This window comes from Xiphophorus couchianus, chromosome 10 (assembly GCF_001444195.1).
Source record: "Xiphophorus couchianus chromosome 10, X_couchianus-1.0, whole genome shotgun sequence".
Classification (NCBI taxonomy): domain Eukaryota; kingdom Metazoa; phylum Chordata; class Actinopteri; order Cyprinodontiformes; family Poeciliidae; genus Xiphophorus; species Xiphophorus couchianus.
The window spans coordinates 1598648-1623458 of NC_040237.1; the positions used below are offsets into that span (position 1 = coordinate 1598648).

The window sequence follows — 24811 nt, forward strand, 5'->3', positions numbered from 1 at the left end:
TAAGATTAAAGCTCTTTTAAAAAAAAGCATATTCAACTTATCTTCTGTCTCCTCTCTGACTATCAGTTAGCTTCATCTTCCAGGACCAATCCTAAGACTCCAAGAGAATTATCTATTCAAGGTATGCAGAGTCCCACATCAAACATTCGGAGCAACTGGTCTCTGTAAATTGCTGGTAGATTAAGTATGCAAGCAGTTGGTTTCTTTTATCTCTGTATATTTGTTTTAACCATTATTTTACTAGGAAGTCGCTTGAGATAAAACTTCTTTTTTTCAAGGGAGACCTGGTCAAGAGGCTCACCGGTGTGTTGTGTATGCATCAATAACTAAAAAGTACAGACAATTAAAACATAATATTTGCTTGACTATTCAGAAAATAAAAATACCAAAAATAGAATGTAGTATTAAGAGTTCATAAAATAATTTAAAAGGGTTTCAGTGTAGCATTTCAACAGCTTTTAAGAAGAATTTAAAATTCATTGATGGGAATAAATTGCTGTATTTTAATGACTTTTCCAAATTACTCCAGAAACAAATTGTAGAGGATCTTTGTATGAAAAAGCTGTTTTTTTAAACAATTTCTGAGCAGATTTTGGACAAATTTAGAAGAAGCTGATGTGATGGGTGAGTATTATGTCCACACCAGACTGGAGACATGAAACGAAGCAAATATGAAGGTTGCTTGCCCAAGGCAGCCATATAAATGAATGCAAGCCAGTGTTGTTGCCTCCTTTGTTTTAGTGAAGGCCACGAAAGCAGGGTATAAAGTTACAGTGTTATTGCAATCTATTCGGTGTGTATCCTGCCCCTTACTCAATGACTGGGGAGGGTAGGGACCAGCCTGACTCTGTAAGGATTCATCAGATTTAGAAAATAGTTCCTAGGAATAATGTGCTGATTGTTTTTATACAGCAGAGATCTAAAAGTTTTGTAAATTCATAAAAATTTGAATCTAACTACATTTCATTAAATGCAGTTGGAACTGAACTTAAGGCAATCAGTTTATACAGAATCATTTCTGGATGAAATTTACTTTATTGGAACTTAAAGAAAATTTCAGTTCCAGTTATTTTAATTAGCCATTAAAAAAATAATGGCTAATCACGTAATTTTCCTATTTTAAACCATTAGAATATATTTTTAAATTACCATTGACATGAAACACTCATCAGTTCCTTAATAGCTTCACTCTGATATCACAGTCTTTTGATTTCACCTCTAAATCTAAGAAAAGTCAATAATCATTTAAAAGCATGGTTGATGAAATATCAATGACACACTTAAATGCAACTAGAATATAAAATTATTTTTGATATTAAACTGAATTCAGCCTGGTTCACAAAGCAGAGAAATTTAGAGTTTGGTAGAAGATTATGTTTCTTTTTGCTTTAGGTTAGGTAGGAATGTGGTATTATTAAGCAAATCCATCTTTTTCTTCTACAAGCATTTTCTATACATCCACAAAAACCCACAGGCCTTTACACAAACTCCCAACATCATCCTTTTCAAAAATGAAATGCATGTGGCCCAGAGCAAAATAAAAAAATGTAGATAAATTCAAACTTACATTTCCCAAATTACACCACAATTATGCCATCTTAAATGCAGTTCTCTCAGAACAAGGATTTGCATATACCCTAGGGTCAATTTCTCAATTGATTTTCATAAATAACTTCAAATGACTAACACTTTTGAAGCAATATGACATGTTCATGCTTATTCATGTTTCCACACAGATCACATTATCATTAGGGGCTTTGCTAATGTGCATGAAAAGTCTTGACTGCATTGTTTACTGCTTCAGGACTATAGAGGTAATGTCCCGGTCTGATGATTCCTTTGAACTTGACAGGCCGTTGACAGTCATTCCCTCACAGGAATTTTTTGCAGCGCAGTTTACCCCTCCGAAGCATTTGAAGATTCTAAGGGAAGAAAAATATTCAAAGCATTGAAATATTGGCTTCAATTGCGTGGCACTTTGTGTTGTCTTTCTCCTTTTGAAGAGTGAAAGAAAAGTTTCCTTGAGTTTTGCTCTGGAGGGTATAGCTCATTCACAAACAATGAGCTATGAAGACAATAGAAATGTTGACATTTGGCATATAAATACATTTTAATATCTTTTGTATTATTAATGGGCTGCACAGTGGGGTAGCTGTTAACAATGCTGCCTTACAACAAAACGGTATTGGGTTTGAATCCCAGCCTGGGAGTCTAGTGTAGTTTGCATTTTCTCCCTGTGTGTGGGGGGGTTCTCTCTGGGTACTTTGGATCCCTAACAAAGACCAAGAACATGACTGTTAGGTTAATTGGTTTCTCCAAAGTTGTCCTTAGTTGTGGGGGCGTGCGTGTGTGTGTGTGTGTAGGATGGTTTGTCCTGTGCATCCTCACATGATATCTTGAAGTTCATGGCTGTAATGAGACTAAATGTGAAAAAGTTAAAGAGGAATAAATATGTTTGCAAAGCACTGTAATCTGTTACTCGTCCAGTAGTTTTGCCGTGGTTTGACTCGGCTTGATAATACAACCAGTGACCTGGTCAGATGCCTTTAATGCTCCTCATTCCCTAGTAAGGAGTGAGCAATACACTACCACTGTCTGGAGGGAGCCATTAAGGTCACTAGCTTTGATAAATGTCCACTGGCGTCTGTAAAAGTTCATCTTGTTGCTATTCCACTTATCCCAGTCCTAGAGGGTTGTCAGTAGAGGGAGATATGATTTCATCTGTTCCAATCCCCTGGGTGTCTCCTCGTGCAGGAATATTTATGGCTTCATGAACTGTTGGTCAGAAGCAGGCAAGGGCACAGAAAGTGGTAAAGCCAAAGCACCAATTCCACACACACCTCCTGCTCCACCTTATTTTTAGTTCTGAATCAGTTTCCCCTTTTCACTCCTTCCTGTCTACACCACAACATCCTGTAATATAAAGCACAGCAGCCTCCGCAGCTACTAACACCGCTGGCAAAGTGTCAAAAAGGCAACAACATAATCTCTCACTAAAAAGCTTACTGTAATTTTCTGAACGTGAGCTTTGGATATTTTTTTAACCTTCCTCACCATCCTGCTCACTCTGCCAGTCTGTCCTTATTCAGCCTCGCTGGCCACAGTTTCAGGTCTTTTGAATTCTTTTAATGGCTGCAGATCTCAACAGGTTTTGGAAATTTGATTTTTTCTTATTGCCATTTCCTAACTTGTACAGATCTACACTCATAATCAGCCTTAACTAACAGGTGTTATTGTCTTTATTTTGCCCAATGTGTTTTTTTTTTATCCATGTGTTGTTTTTTTTATGTGTTTTTCATTCCTGGTATTTTAAAGAGCTTACATTGTCTTACAAGATTCTAAGGAATATGGGCAGGGAAACACCCAGAGATTCAGAGATCCTCTTCCATAAGCAACAGTGGGCATGATGTCACTTTTTACAAATGCATCCTTTGCTTTTCACCAAACCAATATGAAGTATTGTAAATAATGATGCTCTTGTCAACGTCTGCCAGCATCCTTTCGAGGTGTTTTGTTCCTGTTCTGGGGTTGATATGCATGTTTTACACCAAATCATGTTTGTCTCTGGGACACAGAACCTTCTGATGGCTGCACATTCTCAAATATTTGGTGCAATTTAATGTCAGACTGCGACAAAATGATGTCATATAGAAACAGATATACATAGAGATAGTGATGTACTGTACATATATAACTATCAGTGGCATGTTAAAATGTTTATTTATTGAAATTAAAATAGTAAATTAGTTAGTTAAATCTTGTGGCAGCCCTTTCAGCACCAGCCTCTTTGGAATAACGGCAGCAGTGGGGTTCCTTTGCTAATTCAACTCACTTTGGAGGCAACCTCTATCACTCTATAGATTATTAGAGTTTGTATAGTATTACAAAATTACCCTCATTTTCCATTGCTGGTGTGTGTTGGAGCTCCACAGGGGAGTCGCCGTTTAACAAGACTGATCTGTGCAACTTGTGGATGCATAACCCCGTGAACATCAGGGAGGAAATGCCTCTCTCCCACTGTGCTGGAGCTAAATACAGAATCTGAGCACCAGAAAATAATATATGCTGAGTATTAGCTGGGAGCTAAATGTTAAGGGTTGGCAAACACTCCCTTATTTGAAATAGAGAAAAGAGTTTTGCTTTGGACCGACCTTGTAGTCACTTTCTCGTGTGAGTGCAGGCAACAAAAAAAAAGAAAAGAAGGAAAAGAAAACTTAATGGAGCCCTGAACTATTTCCAATAAACCTTTCTCAAATAACATGGTGCTCATATTTTAAGTAATGGTTCGGTAGGAAGTTCTGCACTTCTTCTCTTTCAATTAATGTAATTGGAAAGATCAATTTTCTCCAAAGATGAACTCCAGAATCAGAGTTTTTGCAGAGCAGAGACAGTGTTAACCTCGGGCTATGAGAATAATTAGTTGGTCCAACATTGCTTTGGTCTTCCATTTCTGGTGTTTCTCTGTCAGCTGTGAAAATGTGTTCATTTGAGCAGTGTAGCACCCTTTTCCCGGGTGCCCTCTTTAGAGGGCCTTTCATTTCACTTTTTTAATTTCTGTACTTTCTCCTCATAGCATGAAACTGCCCTTCCCTCCTTGGCCTTCAACACTGAGTAAGATGAGAGTTAATCAAGAGAATCCAGACTGCAACTTGCTCATCCACTTTCAAATCCCTGCTCTTATGGGATCAATCCACTCGCAAATACACTGCAGGTCCTGCTCGCTTGGAGGTCTCCATTTACAAGTCAGATGGGTTACCTGTCAGAGCAGACTCTAGAAGTAAGCGCTTCAAAGCCCTTGTTAGGCAATATGTCTTGTTCTCAAGAGGATTCAGAGTCTTCCCGCTAAATGCTAACATTGACAGAAAGGGAGACAAATCGTCTTGTTACAACATCTTTTACTTTGTGACATTGTATCAGGAGTGAATGAGTGGTATCATTTTCTGCGGGTAGTTTTTGAAAGTGAATTGTTTCATGAAAGAGTGCTTTGAATGGTCTGTATGACTAGTAATGAGACTAGTAAACTAGTAGAAGCATTGTGTTGAAAACAAATATGAACCCAAAAACCATAATTCAGACTGAAGGTTTGCTTGAAAGAAATGCTACGCATGAAAAATAAGCTTTTCCTTGAATCCGTCTGTGTAAAGTTGCAGCTCGATATAGCAGTGAATCATTAATGGGCTGCTAGAATTCTTTTAACTCGGCACAGATACTTGGAAAATGCAATAATTATGCTTCAGGGAAGACATTTTTCAAATGAGTATTTAAAGCTTGAAGACGGATACTTTTAAATGAACAATTTTCCTTACTGATGATCTGTGAAGCTCTGCACAAATCTAAGAGAACCTTTTAATATGAATACGTGTTGTTTTGCTGTGGTTCAGGTAGGGGGGGCTGACGGGGAACCAGTGAGTTGGTTTGGTTGGAAACCCATGAAAGAACACCCCCTCACACCTTGGGGCAATTTAGAGTCACTAATTAACCTAACATGCATGTTTTTTGCAGAAAACCAGTGCACACGAGAGGAAACATGCATGCTCAGGGAGAACATGTTAGAGCTGAAACAGCAGTTAGCGGATGCAAATCAACAAGATACAAAGGGCTGTCCAGGGTGCTGATCCTGAAAGCCAAACAGCAGCAAAACTCTCACAGCAAGAAAACTCCTACACACTTTCAACAGTGTTTAAACCCCTTAAACTATTTTTTCTTTGCATTCTTCCACATTCCACACAAAATTATAGATGTATTTCATTGGGATTTATGTAACAGACCAAAGTAGTGTATAGATCTAAAGTTAAAAGAAAAGGATACAACACTTGGTTTTCACACAGTTTACAAGTCAGGATGTGTAAAGATTGCCTTGCATTTTTTTCCCAGTATTAAGTCTTTACTTTCTGGATCTACCTTTGCTGCAATTACCTGCAAGTCAGTTATAATGTGTCTCTGCCAGCTTTGTGGAATATAAAGACTGAAATTGAACAAGGATTTTCAAGTCTTGGTACAGTCTCTAGGATGGCTTTAGATCTGACGTGTTCCAACATGTCAATATCCGTTGAAACAAACTACTACACTGTAGCTCTGGCTGTATATTTAGGGTCATTGCCATGAAGGATGATGACCTCCACCTCAGTCTCAAGTATTTTCCAGCCTCTGTCAGGCTTACTTCCAGGATTGTTCTGAATTTAGCGCCATCTATCTAGCTATGAAATGACCAGGCTGATCTGACTACTTTGAGTTGGTCTGTCACACAAACTCCCATTAAAATACGTTGAAGTTTGACAATGTAATGTGAAAATATCAAAATGTTTTCAGGTTATTATACATTTTCCCATTTGGCAGGAACCGCAATGCTTTTTTAACTTCTACTGAACAGCAAATGACAAAATTTATTGTTACTTCGAGATATTAAACAACCTCAGTAATGAGATAACATACAACCCCAAGTACTGTTTTACCTAATTAGGTCTAATTATGTTCGATTTTAATGATGCATGAATGCTTTGCTGTAGTGATTAAAATACTTGGATCAACATGCCACCATAATAAGAACGTAGCTAAAGGGGATCCAAATTCTTTATGAATGCACCTTAGAAGGTTTCCCTAAAGCTGTTTTTTCACTAAGGTGCAGCAGACAGACAATCTTAAAGCTGCAGCAGTAATTAAATCATCAGAGGGAATGAAGAAGGCCATATTTATTGCATTTTGCTAAGCCGACTATGTTAGAGACTTATAAACAGAATCACCTGTGATCAGATGCTGTTGCTTAAAGCTGTTAGTCCAACTTTCCTAATCCTCTTGAAAGCAACTCTTTACTTATCTTATAGCAGAGGAGTGTTGCTGTGTAGAGAATGACAGTAAAACCTGAGGTAAAGGGTTTCATGCTGTTGTGCCTTACTCTAAAAATGGCGCCTTTTGTTTGAAGTGGTATATTTCAGATGGTACAAGGTTTGCACAGCTAAAAAATTTATATTTTCCAGAGTTAATATTACATCCTATATTTTGGCTGTTTTTTCTGGACTTACATTACTCCCTTTCTAAGCATAAAGAGCTATTTCAATTATTTTGTTTTACTTTGATAAGGTTTTTTGAATCAAACACCTTAACATCAGGAGTTGCTGTAACAAAAAAAGGATCACATTGGACTTATTTTTTTTATAATAGTCAGAATATGACCTGTTTTTTTTTTCTTTTTTAAATTTGACATGATTAATCCACAATACAGAATATTATTCACCATATGTTCACACATTTTCATCTTCCTGTGAGAATTAATAGGAAAAGACTAACCTTTATATTTTATGCAAACCCATGCTAAATAATGCATGATATATTGCATGGTTGCAGTGTGTATCTCTTATTGTGTGAGTACCTAATTAGTGTTTTTAATATAAACAGATTTACCCCCTACGACTATTGTTACATACTGTGAACATTAAATGAAAACACGGGTATTGTTGGGTGATAGACGAGTCCTGTTTAAAAATAACTATTGTCATGTCAAGGAATCGTTCCCATTTATTAAGACGGGAACCATTTAAATGTATGATTGCATGAGATGTATCAACAACAAAGCATGAGTATATCAGCTCTCGTCAGGGTTAAACAGCATTTTATTTTTATAATTGAAACGTCTAAATTCTTGGATCCACTCAGTTGCTGTTTAGGAGACCTTCAAAATCAAAACCGTTGTGGCTTTTTGTCATGCTAATTTACCGTTGTGAAATGCCAAAAGGTAAAGAAACTATTTGAATTAACTGAACTAACAGATGTAAAGAAACTGTTTGAATTAAAGGTAAAGAAACTATTTGAATTAACTGAACTAACAGATGTTCCCTTAATATCAGAAAAATAGAAAAGGGAGGAGAATGAAGAAACTTGGATATTTTGCTACTTGTGGAACACAGAAGCTAAGACAACAGTAGAAGATTGCTTGCCAATGAAGCAGTTCTTGCAGGAAATATCAGTAGATGTCGGTCAATAACCAACACTGGGATGAAAAAGTATTTGCCCTCCTACAGATTTTGTTCTGGTTTTCATCTTTTTCCCTAGTTAATATTTTAGATAAAATAAAATGTAATATCTAAGAGAGAATGAAATTTTATTTTCCAAATTATGATTTTTATTTTTTATGCAAAACAGCTCAAACCATGGTGGCAACAACTGCTGTCAAGCGTAAACTGCCAGCTAGTCATTTAAATCATGTGGAGGAGTTTTGGCCTACTCTTCTTTGCAGGATTGTTTTAATTAAGCTACGCTGGAAGTTAGCTTATCAAATTCATGCGCAAATTTTCACAAACCACTCAACACTTTCATGTAGATAAAAAAAACTATTGCCCAACAATTCTTACACTGTAAATATTACTTATTTACAGTGTAAGAATTGTTTATTGAATTTTAGTGAATTGAATTTTTTAAATCTACAATTAATTTGAGGCACAAGTGACATGTTTGGGAGTATTTCATTCAGCGCTGGTTTGTATCGGATCAACTGGGAAAAACATCTGATATAACTGCATAGATGAGACCCACTGACTGTAAAGAGCACAGGTAAGGTTTAAGTTTTTTGACATTTACCAAAAGATAACATCATTTACAAGCATATGTTTTAGTAAGAGTTCAAACTGAGCACCAGGACAGGAAAGAAACCATTTCTTGAATTTACAGAAAATGGTCAGAAAAAGATAAAAATATTAAGTGAACAGCAGTTATGGAGACAAAAATGCCTTGTACATGTCAGAGGCTTCCGGGTTAAAACTGGCAAAGCTGAAGATTCTGACAGAAATTAAATGCCTTAACCTTGCCTGGAGACAAAAAGTTGGATCCTAGACAGGATGTCTTGTCTTGAATAGCATTATGCCAATATGTGCAAGAATCATATATGTGCACTTATTGGCCCCAACATAATGCTTACAGCTACAGTCACAAAAATGTCTCGGGAGGATTTGCTGAAATGATTGTCTATGATAGTTTGATATTGTACTGCAAGTTCTTTCAACTATTTCAAATCTCCCTGCTGTATTTGGAATCTGTTCTTTGTTCCATCAGACTATTAGTTCTTGGCTGGTAATGGTAATCAGTAATGAAAGGCAACAGTAGCTCAGATAGCTTAACAACCAGGAAAGACTTTATATGATAGTTGTACACATCAAACTTGAAGCAGAAGAGCTAGAGCACACTGGGTGCAACTCCTTTTATCAAAGAACAGGAGACTAAGATAACAATTCACACAAGATCAGCACAATAAAAAATTACAGACTGGAGAATTTTGGCTGGTCCAATGAGTGTTAATTTCAGAAGCAACAATCCAATGGCAGGGTTAGAATCCATGGATGGGTCCATCCTGTGTTATATTGGTTGCAACAGTTTACACTGCTGATAGTGGCAGAAATGGAGTTGGAGACACAGTTTTGGCAAATTAACACCAAAGCCTAGATAAATATTGTTGTTAAGGTTAGAATAATTCCCATAACATACACTGCTCCAGAGTAAGTTATGAGTTCAGCGTATATTATATGAGACAGATGTTGCCTGGTTCAAACATTCATGATATGACTTTCTGCTCAACATAGCTGGCTAAACATTTAATCTTCCTTTCGTATCCAGCCCTGAGGCCAGGGAGTGACTGTGTTCAGCTCACTAAACAAATAGTCCCATAAAGGAAGCTACACAGCAAGGAAATCTGATTTCTATTTCTGGCTTCCGGCCCACACTCCCACAGACTCTGTGTGACCAATGTTTTTTTTTGTTTTTTTTTCCCCCTGCTAATACGCTACAATGTTCCATTGCAAAACTATGCAGTATACAGTATGATGGGTTGTAGTGCAATTTATCTCAAGGTTCTCACAATAACACCAATCTACTGAAGTACTCAAATACATTTACATTCCATTTACAGTTGGTCAACTGGGGGTTTTATCCACACTGGCTCAAACGTAGAGTGGGAGACCCTGAAAAATTCAAAATAGTCTGTTCACAGATATCAGATATCATACCGAGAGAGCAAAAAAGAGCTGCTTTAATCTTGTCAAAACATGAAAACATTTGATGCGCTGCTAGACAATATCTCTGGAAGGTCATAGGAATTTTTCCAATTTTAAGAACCAATTAGAACCACTGCACAACCTTCAACATTTGAACACTTCAGACAGATAAATCCTCTTCTCACTTGATGACACACACAAAGAATCTGTCCTTTTAATCACTCTGCTTATGCTTCTGCATGGTGAAGCTGTGCAACGCTGCTGCTGAAGGTCTGCATGTTTGTTGATTCATAGTGACATTTCACACAAAATCTGCAACCTGGTTCACAGTGTGGCTCAGGGGATGCCTAGCCCCGGTGTGCGTCACCTGTCCGCCCACATTAGAACCTGTCACATCATTTAAGCACTGCAGTACTGCACACTGGGAATAATAAGGACAGATATGTATTTGTGCTTACATGCTGCTGTGTGGGAGTTGGTCTTGGTTACAACTACTTAATTGTCATTAAGAAAAGTGGAGTTTCATGGAAACTTAATGAGTGGAACAGTCAAAAAAATGGTGAATTGTTTTTTTTCCAGGAAAGAGTGCCAAGATGTGAACTAATCAAGTGAAGTGCTCTCAAACCAGGTAAATGCTCTGAATCATATGAAATTTGATAACATGCTGTATAAATGGGTGTAATGTTACTGCCGGTGTCTGAGACAAATCTTATTTGCCTGAACAAATGTTATCCGAGGGATTTGTAAGAAAATCAAATGGCATATGCAACAGAATTTTGTAGATCATTTCTGGTGATACGAACCAAATAAAGAGCCTAGAGCCACGTTCACCCAGACACACAAAAATATTCATACACCAGTGCGCAGATGCCTCGCCCAGGGACATACCAACATGTGGCAGAGGATGAAACTCTAATCAAAACCACAACTTTGACTGCAAAACAACAACCCTTTCCATTACCCTCACACCTAAACACATTAACCCCATTAAACCCTCAATCAGGTTGTTACACCGTCGACATACATTCCCCAGGTACTTTATTATGAACACCTGTTTAATTGCTTATTAACACAAATGACAAATCAGCTAATTACATAGCAGGAAATCTATGCATATAGGCATCTAGACAAGATGAAGACAACTTGGTGTTCAAACTGCATATCAGAATTAGGAAAAAAGGGGATTAAAGTGACCAAATGTGGCATTGTTGTTGGTGCCAGATGGGCTTTGTTATTTCAGAAATTGGTGATCTTCTGGGATTTTGATCATAATCATCTTCTGGGCTGATTGAGAATGGTCACCAAATATTAAATATCAACTTACATGCAGGTATGTTGAGAAAAAGCATTGATGTCAGAAGTCAAAGCAGAGTAGAAAGACTGCTTAACAATATAATTGCAAATACTCTCTAATGTCTAACAAGGTATGCACAATATTATTTTTCAAGTCAACAATATCAAATATTGAAGCTAGTGGGCTGTAGTAGCAGAGGAGTGCCGCTCCACATGAGAAAACAGGAATTGAAAGTTATTATTCAGACCTGGACAAAAACACATTTAAAAACATCTGGTCTGGTGAGTGTCAGCTTAAACATTTTAGGGTTAAAATTTGGTGCAAGCAGAAAGAAAACACTTCTCCATCCTGAATTGTCAGTAGTTCAAGCTGCTGCTGGTGGTGGTGGTGTAATGATGTGGAAGATGGGGTTTGGCTCAGTTTGGGGCACTTGGTACCAGTTCAGCATCATTCAAACACCAACACTCACCTGGATATTGTTGCTGCTCATCTTTCCTTTTATGATCACAGCATACTCATCTTTTCAAGGCTACTTCTGACAATATACTACACCACACCACAAAACTAAAAATATCTAATTGGATTCTTTAACATGACATTAGTTCATTGTGGTCCAAAGGCCTCCACCTTTGCAGTTTGGTGGAACAAGAGAGTTATATTATGGATGTGCAGCTGACAAAACGTTATCTCTATGGTCCAGACTCGACATGAAAGCCTTGAACAGGATTCAGAATACATTCCTGAAACAGTAAGGAAGAAGCTATAATATGGCTGAATTGATATATTGTATCAATGCATTCATTGTAACCAATGTTTTGAGATTATCTTTGGAGAATCAGAGATATCAACATAAGACATACATATATGGGTTGTGTTATTACCTTGATTAATCACATATTTGTTGAAATTAAGTGGGATGTGTTTTTACTTGTGGATGGGAAGATTAAAAATAACTGAAATAAGTATCTATTTATTAAATTAAAATTAATGTTTGCTCTTCTTAACCTTTATTTATTGGGCAAATGTTGCATATTCACACATTGCAGCACTTAAAAAAGAAACCACCTTTACATGCAGAATACAGAATAAGACCTCTGTCAGACAAAAGAACATATGACAATAAGCAAAAAGTACAGTTACAGTTTGACAAAATGTCAAACCTTTATTCTTATTTTTATCTTCATGACTTTTCTACTCAGTTCAAGTGATTTCTTCTCACAGATTTGCTTATGCAGAATGTGTTGGAGGGATTCTTGTACAAACTATATGTATGTCTTTCTTCAAACGGCAGAATCTTGCAGAAATAGCTAAAATGCCAGTGGCCTTATATTTTTATTTAAAGATGTTTTGTGAGACAAATTATATATCCATGCTTTCCTGACTGACTCAGCTTTATAATATAAGGTCTAGGAATTGAGTGAGTCGAATTCAGTGCTGCTATTCGTGACTATACATGCTGTGATACTCAACTTTCCTTGATAGGCACAAATTTGACATAAAACGAACACAAACACGCAGCATGCAGCATATGAGTCACTCTGCAGTTACAGTACATCGGAAAGTGTGCATTAAACATGGTTCACTAAGGAAATATTTAAACAGTGGATGGGGAAGAATCACGCAATTATGAGAATAATTCAATGTGAAAGCCTAATTTGTGGTGCTTCAGGGAATTCATCATGGTAAACACAGTATAATTCAGCATTAAAATTAATTTAATCAAATTCTATTTGATTTCCATAAAGCCACTTTAGAAGAAGGATCATGTTAGGGTATTTTACAAAGGAGGTTTAACTGAACTTGAACTGTATGCAAAATGATTTGTTATAATAGAATAAGTCCGTCCACTTTCTGAACTCACTTACCACTTAATCTCGTTAACCCTATGGAAACGAAAGTTATGTTCCTTATTTTATCTCTCCTCATTCAAGTAATTCAAATTGAATTTTTTGTTCAATGGCGACCTTTTACATCCCACTAAGGGAATTGGTGTTTAGTTTATGGGACTTTTTTAAAATAAATGTCACACCATTACTCAACTTGTTATACATTTCTGGTGCCTAAAATGGGCTTGCCTAAGTCAAAGCTTTGTAAAACTAGTGCCATGTATGAAAAATGATGGATACATGTGAAATAAATGCCAAAAATGAAACTTACAGATGTAAGTTTATATATATATATATATATATATAGACTTATATCTGACAGATGTATGAATAATTTTGGGCCAGCTCTATGTTACTAAGAAGACATTATCATTTTAAATCAGCAAGGAATTATTTCCTATTGGAAGATTACTCTTCTGACCTTTTTCATTAGTTTTAGAGTTCCACTCAATCAGACAGAAAACAACAAACCTGGAATTATTTGAAAAATTTACCTCCTGTGAATGTTATAAATATTTTACAAGGAAAGGCACTGGGTATTTAATGATCACTGAATAAAATAGTGGATATGACCATCCTCTATTACAAAATTATAGAATATGTCATTATATTTAATCGGATGTCATAAGCAACGGATTTGATTCTCATTAGTTTCCATGTGATTAAATGTATAATGTCCCTGTTCTAAACTGAGCACATTGTTTTCATACTAGATTTTATAAGTTTTGCAGTAACACATTCTGCACATTGAACAACTGTGTTTTGCTAAGTATAGGAAAGTTTTATGCAACAAGCAATATATTTTCAGGAATTGCCTTTTTTGTTTACTCCTCTTTAGATCATAAAGATCAGACCAATTTAAACTGGAGGCAGGGGCCGGTCACATTGTGTCAAATTCTGAGAATATCTGGATAAAAAAAGAGAACAAGCGAGCCTTCGGAGCAAATTTACAGTCACTGATGAAAACAAGTGTGTGAAGCCAATAAAAATGGATTATTTCATTGACTACAAAGTGGTGTTACTGCACAAACACACCTGAGATCAATTAGCCTGTGCTTCCTCTGCAGAGTAAAGTGGTGCTGGTGCATATCTCCAGCAGTCATTGGGCAAGAGGCAAACTACACCCTGGACAGATCACCAGTCCATCAAAGAGCAATAGAGACACAGAGGAGAAACGACCATGCACACACACAATTTAGATTTACAGTCACATTTTTGTACAGTTTCAGTACCTCGAGAGAACCTACAGGCAGAACATGGATCTCCATGAGAAAGGACCCTGATTTGGGCTTCAATATCCCTAAATAAAATTTGTCAGAAGACATGAGTAGTAAGTACAGTCTCAGTCTCAGGGTCTGGTGTTGTTTTGATTTTTAGACTTTTCCTGGGTTTCTATTTTTGATTATTAACCATTTATATTTTGCCTTAGTTATTCCTTGTTTTCTATTTCCTTGTGTTGATTAGAACACCCTTTATTTTTTTGACACACTTTAATTTGGCCTATTCTTTTTTAGTTCCTTGTGTTTAGTTATTTAACTAAGCACAAGCTAAGTAGCTCCAAAGCGAAGTTGGACAATCTGTTAGCTTTAGGTTTACGTCCCAGAAGTTTAACAACCCTGACCATACAGCCAGAAGGATGATGGAGCAGATTAGATCATAACATTATTTCTAAAATGTGGTTCAACCTCAGGGGGCTGGATAAAAGGCATGCCACACTTCTCAGATTTTTACTTGTAAAGTTTATTAAAAAGCAGGAATCATTTGGCTTTTATTTCAAAATGTTTCACCTTAGGTTGGGATAGCCCATAAAGTGCCCAAAACACAAACTGAAGTTTTTGTTTGTAATGTGAAAATATGGAAAAGTCCAAAAGGTATTTTTGCAAGATACCATCTATAAGACTTTCTGATGAGACAACTGAGCTCATTAACTAAGAGAAAAGATTGTATTCCCTTCTACATGATGCAATATAGTCAAAGCATACTACATGATGGTTATGGCAAGAAAAACATTATGAAGGGAATCTATTGGAAGCTGGCACAGATGGGAAAGAAACTCACAGCATGATAATAGCACTTCAGCTGTCAAACTGTCACATTCAGCATTACTGACACATGGCCCACCTACCTTCCTCTGTTTCTCTCTGATAGGTGGAATGACAGGCAGCAAGCTAATTTGCTCAGCGCTCTGTATCCGAAGAGTCTGGAATCGCTGGGAATTGTCCAGCTGGGCGAGGTTTTAAAAAAAGATGCAAATCCGAAAAGCAGAACATCTCAAATCAGTCAGCCTCTCTGATGTCTCTGGGAATCACAAGCATAAATACAGCAGGAAAATAAGCATTGAACTTGTCAGACATTTTCCCACTAAATATATTTCTAATGGGGGGATTGACGTGAAGTTCTTACCAGACGCCATTATCCGCCCCAAGATTCCACACATACAAAAAAAATCATCACATCTCAGTCCATAAGAAAGGATATGTGTAATAAAGTGAAATAAAAGTCAGGCATGATGGTGATTACTTCTTCCAGAGGCCTCTTCTATAAACTCTGAAGATTAGTACTTTAGTTTTCAATTGGATTCAAAGCAGGTGATTGTTTGGGCCATTCTATCCACCATACTTTATTTTCTCTAATCTAATGTTGTCTTGACTGTGTGTTTAGGATATTGTCTTACATAAAAATTCACCTTGATTTTCCTAGTAAATTCCTTTGGTCATCCTTTAGTTAAATTTGCTCCTCCTATTATATTCACTAGAAATAAAAACAGCCCCGCACCATGATGTTTCCACTTCAAAACATCACTATCAGCCGTTTCGGTTGATTTGTAGAGTAATTTCTCTTCCAAACAATGACATCCAAAGAGCTCTTCAATTTTTGGGACCTCTGGTCAGAGTATATTTATTTCCCCGAGTACTTCATTGGTTTGTCCACATGTCCTACAACAATCCTAAGGTTCTTGGACAACTGCTCTATTTTTTAATTTTTTTTCCAAGAGACCGCCCAGGGATTGTTCTTATTTTATTGTCCCCATAGAGGAAATGTGTTTTGGATATTGTGCTCTAAATAAAGTTGCCACTGTAATTAAACACACTACAAGCACTAAATACATATGCAAGACCATAACAGTCAAAACACACATATGTCCCCCAACAAAAACACATATTGCACCTTCCTGCGTAAATTCCAAACGTGATAAGAAGAAACCTTTTAAAATCAACCAATATAATTAACTTTCACTGATAGGAATCAGCAGTGGTTAATGCAGTAATGTTTCTTCTGGGTGAGGCTCTCCTTGTGCCCTTTAACTCCCCATAGTACCTATACATAACCAAATACACACACTTTCCACATGCATACCAATCAGTAAATAAAGAAAAATAGCAGGAACTAAGAAAAATAAATTTTTATCCTACAGCCTTGTGCTTTCCAGAAAGAATGCATATGACCTGATTATATTGTGAGGTTTTCATGTTTATCTGAACAAGCGTCTGTTGTTGGTGACTTTTTTTTACGCAGACCAGTGAAGATAATGTTTCAGTAATCAATTTGATTAAAACTCACTGCATGGATGGGTTTCTAAAGATTTTGTTGGAACATTTATCCTTTACTCCTAGAAATGTTCATGTCATAGAAGGCTGATTTTGTAATCGGGTTCGCATGTCTCTGAAGGTTTAGGTCCAAGTCCATCTTTAACCAGAGATTGAACTACTGATCAGGGCATGATCAGTAGTTTCTAACTGTAATAACTAAAGTTGTGTGCTACAGATGGAATAAAGTTTTCATAAATCATATTGTGTTTGAAATATCTCTATTCAATATAAAACTGTCCAGTGTATTTTGATTTAAAATTTGGTATTCAGTTTGAATACCAACCTCCCCGACCCACATTTTCAGGGCAGGAAACCATTTCACACATAAAAAAACACCACTGGGGTTGGAGTTTGTTTCTTACTGGAGTAGTTCAACCTTTTTTTTTATGACTTTCTTGATTTTTACCACTTTTTTCCTCATCCACTCATCCAATTTTTATGCCTGCTTGTGTTTACAAAGTGTGAAGAAATTGATTCCTAACCCAAATGGGCAAAAGGTCAGGCACAACTTGGACAGGTTGCTAGTCTATCACAGGGCAACTTCTTTCTTCCATATGTTTAATAAATATTCCTGTTTTTTCTTCAATTTAATCATATACCATGTGGATCAATTTGTTGTCTTTTCTTTGTATGTGTGGCTGGCTTGTGTTGTCATAAATATATGATGTGACTTTCATGCCAAAAGTCCCATTAGAAACATATCTACTGATATAAGCATTGACATGTTCAATTCTTATTTCAATATGCTGTTGGAATTTTTTCCTTTTAAAATGCATTAGGACCATGGGACCTTCACTTCAAACTGTCTTCTAGTGGATTATCCTCAAAGAACTGTCACTGATGGGTTTTTTTTTTCTAACAGAAATGAATAAACAACCTCCAGCAGTGACTTCACACATAAGAATTCAAAGTTGGCATGTCAAGTAGACCTGCTTCTGCTTAAAGGGGAAGGCATGCTTGTCTTCACTACTTACTGGCATCTAAATTAGAAGGGTCTTTTTTCTGATCCCCTAATCCTGGGAATCATCTCTTGTAGCAGCAACATGCAAGCAACCAACTGGTGTGTCTGTGACATGAGAAAAACATCAGTACTTTCATCTGAAATCCTGACTCACCGCAGACGATAATGTTCACCTTGAGACGAGTGAGAGCGCAACAAAGATTTGGTTAACCTGATGTTGAGGCTAAACACACACTGCCTGGGTTGTAATCTGCAGCATGTTGTGAAAGACTAACATTTTGTTTTCTGGGTAATCAAGGAATATGAGGAAATTTTTTTCTTTTTGTTAGATGGTGCTTATATGTGCATTCAGACCAGATGGGGGAGGGGAGAAAATGCACATGTAGAAATGCGTGTGCAGCGTAAGAAACAGAGACAGACACCACTTTTACTTACCAAGGCTCTGTGCTTTCTTTTTTTCCAGGAATGTGTGGATAAAAACAGCACTTCAATGATAACCTTGAAGCATCGAGCAGCACCACATTCAGACTATGTGAGAACCCAGAAGGGTTGCAAACAAATCATTGGACCTGCAGGCTGCGTGTGAAATTACCTCCCTTTCTGCCTCTTTATTTCCATGAGTAACCCCTTTATGGTTTATGTTGACAGAATATTAAGGAGGCTGGCGGGGGAGGATGGAAGGAGCGTGCATGCATCACTCCATCTCCAAGTCAAAATTTATTTCCTCTCTCAGTAGGCCACTGCCTTCATGAATGAGATCCAAGTGAGCAGATTCGCACTTATCTTTCTGCTGGGACTCCATGTTATCGCTGTACATGTACAGTTGATGATTTCTCCTGTCATCTAAACTAGAATCTCTTCACCCTGGACATGGTTTCCTCTATCATGGCTATCAGTGTAAAAACACACCCTTTCCCCCTTTTTTAATACTGTGCCAATACAGCTGCGTGTCCTTTAGGGTCAAATTACATTTTCCACGTAGCACAGTGAATCCCAGCAAACAGCAAATACTGTCTGATAAAATATATATATTTATCAGCATTCAACAAATATCACAACAGCAAATCGAGCTGCAAAACAACACGAGCTGCCTTGGCTCCGCATCGAAAATTCCATCAAACATTCATATGTTTTTCATTACAAAGGAAAAGAACATGGGCTAAAATATCATCAAAGAGAAAAGCTGAGAAGACAGCTGGTGCACAAAACGGACAAGCGGCGTTTGCCTAATTTCACATAATGTGATCCAAATAAAGCAGCTGCTGACATTTATGTCACAGACTCAGTTGTGAAGCTACAATGCTGGTGAAAATAATCACAGCTCTGAAATGGTTCTGGATATGTTTCCGATGCTTTGATGTAGCCTCTGATTTGATCACTCTTCATTCCCAGCTCACATATACAGTCTTTTGCAAAAGTATTTATATCCATTCAAGTGTTTCATGTTTTATCATTTGGTACATGGTAAATGGCTTGTACTTGTGTAGCGCTTTATCAAGTCCAGAAGACCCCAAATGCGATTGATACTACATTCTGTCTGTCAACCATTCATGCACAGATTCACACGCTGATGATGGTAAGATACCACAGTTTGGCCACAGCTGCCCTGGGGCAGTCTGACGGAAGTGAGGCTGCCATGCACCGGTGCCCCCGTGCCCTCTGACCACCACCAGCAGGCAAGGCAGGTGAACTGTGTTGCCCAAGGACACAACGGCTGAGCTGGACGGAGCTGGGCGCTCAAACTGGCAAACCACACAACTCCTACCACCATCTCTCCCAGAATATCACTTCAAATGTACAATTTTGTTTGACACTGCAAAGTAAGATGAAAATTATACATAGTTTTGTAATGGTAGTTCTAGCATTAATGAGGTTCTGGAAAAATATGTCTTACTGCTGCCAATGCCCATTAAGAATGTTTGCTTTCTTTTCATTTTCTGGTGTTACCCAGCGAACGTAGTGCTCATACACAGCGTACATTACTGCTCACTCAATAAGAGGTCAGGGATTGACAGCACACAAGGCCTGATTTTTCTTTCTAAGAAAAAAATAAAAAGAGTGACTGCACATGTAAAAAAGCAATAGAAATTTGTTCAAATGACTGATGAATACATTTTTAAAATAGGTCCTTCAGCAGCCCTCTTCTATTGTTGCCCTCAGCAACTACCAATTTGCCCCATGTATAAAAATACACTGGGGATATAGTTGCAGGGATGTTCAAAGTAGGGTTATATGCTAGTGAAATTTAAGATTGGGATACATTCAACACCCCAAGCTTTAAACTTTGGATATGTACCACACAAACACACGTTTCAGCAAGGCAAACTACCTCCAGTGAGATGGCATAATGTGCATTGTATATTCATTAGTCCTCAAATGGAGAAGGCTCAGCAGACAGAAAATAACATTAGAACAATGCAACCTATTTAAATACAATGAGTCTCATGTTACACTGAATGGCTGTGTTTGTCTGTCTGGTGCATGTTTGATTAATAAGCATTTGTCCTTCACTGTGTGAAGTGACCAGAGGTGGGAAAACTAGCCTGAATCTGGACTCAAGGATTAAAGGTTCATCTCTTATTGGCAAGCTAGGCAAGAATTTCATGTATCAGACAGGATGGAGGAGCTGATTAGATCCACAGGTCAGGTGGGAGAATCTGTTGACAGGACAGTTATTAACAGAGGATAGAGAGAGGAAGTGTAGAGGACACAAAAATCATGCAAAAAACAGGAGATGCTCTGGTCATATGGGACTAAGACTAAAAATTTTGGCTGTTTTGGAAATCAGTAAAATCTATTAAGCAAGGAGAATTGCTTTTGTGTCTTCAAAGCTTATCACCACTCCATGTGATGGGTAAAGGTTCAACAGAGTTCAAGCCCCTGAAAAAGTAATCACAAAATCACTGAAGTTTTTTCCCTTCCCTCGCTTATCTCCCTTCCTCATGTGTGCCCTCCTGCACACATATAGACAAAGCAAATAAAATTGTATCAATGTAGAGAAATCATATAAGTCAATTTCATATGTAGTTAAAAACTACCATCCCTTAAAACATTGTGCCTTCTTTGACATGTGGTGGTAACACCGTGCTGTGGGAAGGGTTTTCTTCAGGCAAGCTGGTCAGAGCTGATGGCAAGAAGGGTAAAATTGAATGCAGAGAAATCCAAAAGAAATTCTGTTAGAGGTTGCAAAAGATTTGAATCTAGGTTGGAAGTTTTCTTTTCCACTAAACAGTGACCCTCAGTATATACTAAAGCGACAGCTAAAATATCTTAGTCCTAATGCAAGTAAGAATCTTTGGCGAGACTAACATTTTTTTCTTACAGATCCTCGCTGATCAATCTGACTGAGCGTGGGCTGTTTTGCAAAAGAAATGGGCAAAAATTCAGCCTCCAAACAGAAAACTACTCAGACTTCAATACAAATGCAGGCCACACAGTCCACAAATTCACAGTACTTTTACATTGGCCCATCACAAAAAATCCCAAGAAAATAGACTGAAGTTCTTATTTACATGAGAAAAGAATTTTCTATAGTTTTACAGATTTAGGTCTGTGAGGCTACAATCAGACCTTGTCTTTTTTAAACAGTTGGTTAGGAGTCGAAAATCTGAAAATTTCCCCTCTCAATGCTCACAGCATTAAACTCCAGGACTTTATCTGGTGAGTCTCCGATGTCCTGTGCGTGAGCCGTCATTCCCAGGTCAGGTGGTTGACCCCGGGTTTCAACGCCCCTCGCTGCTCCACCACTCCAGCCCTCCCTGAGGTGTCTCTTGTCTTTGATTCCGGCTCTTATCTTCACAGTGCATACAGTGAGGCGGACCGCACGGACACGGGTCGCAGGACCAATCACACGTACTGATCTCGGTGAATTATTGAAATTGCCGAGAGCAAGAGGAGCACACAACCTTTACGTGTTACGTGACAGGAATGGTGGGTCAGGCAGCAGCGGCTTCAGATCAGGCAGTCATTTAGACTGGGCAAAAATGTAATTTGTTCTCATGTATCTGATTTTATTGTAATGGCTGGAATCGTGATTTGGTAATGACCTGGTGTCCATCTTACACTCTCTGCAGCTCAGATTAATGCAATCACAATGAGCGCAGGGCTCATGTGCCCTAAATGAATCACGCAGATCCTTTTCATCTGCCATTATTGTGATAAAGAGCATGTATTTGTGGAGGCGTTGACACAAGGCAGCAGAAAAAAAGACATGCTACAGTGAGGTTGTCTGAATTTCACAAATACGAGAGCTAAAGGTAACAGGGTGGAAATCAATTACATGCTTGGTTCACCTAATTGATATCCACCTGGGCATGAACATAGATAACACCCACAGCAATATTCACACAGTGAAGCGTGTTTTCATGGCACCTAAACAAATTTCACTAAATACACAAAATGCCACTATCTCCAGTGAAGGCAAACTGTTAATTAAAGCACATTTTGAATTAAAGTGTATTCTGATTTACTGTAAAACCCATCTAAATACAGTAACTTGTAAAAGTGCTTATCAGTTCCTTTGCATTTTGTCACTTTACAGCTATAAACTTCAGTCTATTTCAATTAGATTTTATACAGGCAAACTTGTTTAAAAGCAGAGGAGAGGATATATCAAGAGGAGCAGACAATGTGCCTATTGTAACTGTGGAGGAGCTGCAGAAATGCAGGCCTCAGGTGAAGGTATGTGTATTTTCACTGTAGAATGGTCCGTTCTGAGGTTTTTTCAAAAATGTTTTCTAACCTCTGAGGGATCAAAAATAAGCTTTGCTTATGCTAAAGTTAAATGACACACAGGTGAGCTCTAGCTTCTAATTAAGTATTGGAAAGCAAACAGAGGTGCTGTATTTTATATGGGGCATCAAACCATGTCAAACACAATACAAACAAAACACTGTTAGATTCTTGGTTGTGAGAAAATGTGAAAAGTTTCAAGAGGTATGAAAACTTAAGCAACTAAATTTAACTGATTTGAACATATTAGATAGTTTCCTGAGGACCTTAATTCTCTTTTGAGTCATAGTATCGAAGAAAACAATTCTGTCAAACAACTTTTTCCCATATTAGTTTGATGTTACACAGATTTTACAATAAATCTTTTTAAGTCTGCCATATTTTGAGTATTGTCCAACCTTAATCTAACCCACAAAAAACTCACTTTTTACTGTAGACATTATCAGTTCACACAAATGGAACTGAAGTTTGCAGCCAAGGCTTTCCTTATCTTCTCTTGTCTCTTTGCAAGCACCATGCAATTATGTCTGACTGTTATCATGCTGCAATTTTTCAAGTGCCATTACAACACCTGTGTGATCCATCTGTGACCTTGAACATTTCAATTAGCTAATTTCCTCTTTTACCTCTGGGTAGTAATGCACACAGGTATAGTTATTTTGCAGCTTTGCACTCCTTATACCAGTCAGATCATTTACAGGATAAAAGGAGGGAGAATTTTCTAAAATTACCCTTTACTAACAAATGTCCATATTCTCAGTCTGTCCTAAATACACACATCTCTTCTCTTTCTCTGGAGTTTTCTTTGTTTTTTTTTTTATATGCAGAACCAAACCTATTAGTAAGATTAAGGTAAAAGGGCTATTTTCTTGTTTTTCTCACAAGGAACATTTAGTTTCAAAAGAAAAAGCACTTGCCTATTTTTAAATTATATATGTGTTTAAACCTCATAAAAAGGAGAACTGGTTCTTTCTCTGCTATAAAGCAAAAAACTTGCTATGTGCAGTGCCATAGATGTGTTTACTCCCTTTTGGATTTCTTCAGTTGCTGATTTTTGTCACACATGTTTGAAATTGCAAAACACATCCAAAGCAACCATCATGACAACCTATCATATTCTAGTAGAAATAGACATAAACATTGCTTTACTTTCCATAAGCAAACAACACTTTTAATTTGTTCAGTTTAGAGTTTCAGTCTCTATATGCAACACTGGATTTTAGATGCATTTGTACATACAGTATATGTCTTGTAAAATAAACATGTTCTTACTACTACAGGTGTGAGGAGCGGCCATTTTGAAATGCAAAGTGTGCCTTACAAGTCATAACTGTGGGTAGTTGGAGCTGCTCTCACTTTCCAGGTGGGAAATTTGACTTTGGAGGGTCAAATTTGGAGGGTAGATTTTTTTTTTTTTTTTACTGGGAAGTTGGGATTTCCCAGTTCCAAGTACAACTGGATCACAGCAAGAGTTGGGGACTAGCCACTAGCCATAACAAATGGAACATGGCACAATGCTGGCCTTCACAGGAATACCAAAATGACACCTGAAGCATGAGAACAACCCATCACAAGTGAACTCAAAACATCTAAAGTAAACATTATGTGATCATCAGTTCATTTAAAATGTCCTTCTGTTAGTGTCTCTTTGAATAAACTCACCATTGTCCTTTTGTACTGATCCTAAATCCAGAGCAGGTCAATGGGAGAGGCGGGCCAAACACTTCCTGGTTGAATAGGTTCATGATGTCATTGATTACATCACTGGGTTCAACCAAATAAAGGGTTTTCTTCTTGTATTGTATTATTTCTTCTCTTTAAAGTAACTTTTTACACTGAACTGAATGAAGTGTTTTACTTTGTAAACCATTTAATTGCAAAGATGAGTTTGTAAATTAGATTAATAATCTTACTCTTGTTTCTATTTTTTAGATTGTATTGCTTGGCTCAACCTATTTTCTAAATGGTACAGATCAGTGAGATTTATGTGTGTTTCAGTTCTGTACAAAACCAGTACAATTTTGAAAGCTGAGAGCTTAAGATTGAAAATTGTCAGGAGACAAGAGTGCATCATTTTCCTTAACAAAATGGAAAGAAATTAAGATGTCACTGAATAAAATCTAGCAATCCTATATACTTACTGCTACCTTTGTTGATTCTTGTACACCACACAGCAATACCTCTAAATAATTCAAAAAACAAAATAAAGATTTTGAAGAGGCCTAGTAAAAATCCAGCATTTGAATTTAAATTCTATTGCGATGATGTAGCAGTACTTTAAATGGGCCAATACTCTCTATGTAGAACTAGTTATCCACTTACATAAGGTTTACAAAGTTGGTTTGGATGTCTTTTTTCACCTAATAATTTAC

General features: G+C 37.3%; 1 long non-coding RNA gene across 1 annotated transcript; it reads right to left on the reverse strand.

The window, feature by feature from the left end:
• Positions 1-1072: 1072 nt before the first annotated feature.
• On the reverse strand, positions 1073-24201 carry LOC114152340 (uncharacterized). Its single transcript, XR_003597107.1, has 3 exons — positions 24102-24201; positions 15283-15455; positions 1073-1922 (listed from the first exon to the last, which is right to left on the reverse strand). It is a non-coding gene; the product is annotated as an uncharacterized LOC114152340 (long non-coding RNA).
• Positions 24202-24811: the final 610 nt, after the last annotated feature.